Source organism: Carlito syrichta, unplaced genomic scaffold (assembly GCF_000164805.1).
Source record: "Carlito syrichta isolate Samal-C Ts95f unplaced genomic scaffold, Tarsius_syrichta-2.0.1 Scaffold103472, whole genome shotgun sequence".
NCBI lineage: Eukaryota > Metazoa > Chordata > Mammalia > Primates > Tarsiidae > Carlito > Carlito syrichta.
In genome coordinates this window covers 7,785-8,179 of record NW_007047568.1, presented here as the reverse complement: position 1 = coordinate 8,179, position 395 = coordinate 7,785, and the positions used below count along the sequence as shown (strand labels likewise).

The following is a 395-nucleotide window of genomic DNA, read 5'->3' as shown; positions in this document are numbered from 1 at the left end:
AACAGAAGGAAATGCTGCACGTCTGTATAGATCAACCTGAAAAGATATCTGGGTATTCGGAATGGAAAAAGCAAGTAGTTAAACAATAAGTACAGTGAGAGTTCATTGATAAACACTGTTCCAAACTTTATATTCACGTGGTGTTATTTTTTGCAATTATGTAGTGTTTTGCAATATAAAAACAACAAAATTAACACATTTCAAAATAATGTTCAAAACACATTTATTTACTAAATCACTTAAGGTTGACATATGATATAATTTTAACAAAGTGTTTAATGAAAAATTGTGGTATACAATGTACTTATCTTTTTTTTTTTTTTTTGAGTTGGAGTCTCACTCTGTCTCCCAGACTGGAGTACAGTGGCTGCTTCCGGCCACTGCAGCCTCGACGA

At 32.7% G+C, this 395-nt stretch overlaps 1 long non-coding RNA gene across 1 annotated transcript in view; it reads right to left on the bottom strand.

Annotated features, from left to right (window-relative positions):
• Positions 1 to 206: 206 nt before the first annotated feature.
• LOC103268026 overlaps positions 207 to 395 on the bottom strand; it is a 7,973-nt gene continuing 7,784 nt past the window's right edge. Inside the window, exon 4 of the long non-coding RNA XR_002482371.1 lies at positions 207 to 308. This is a non-coding gene — a long non-coding RNA (uncharacterized LOC103268026). The remainder of the gene's footprint in view (positions 309 to 395) is intronic.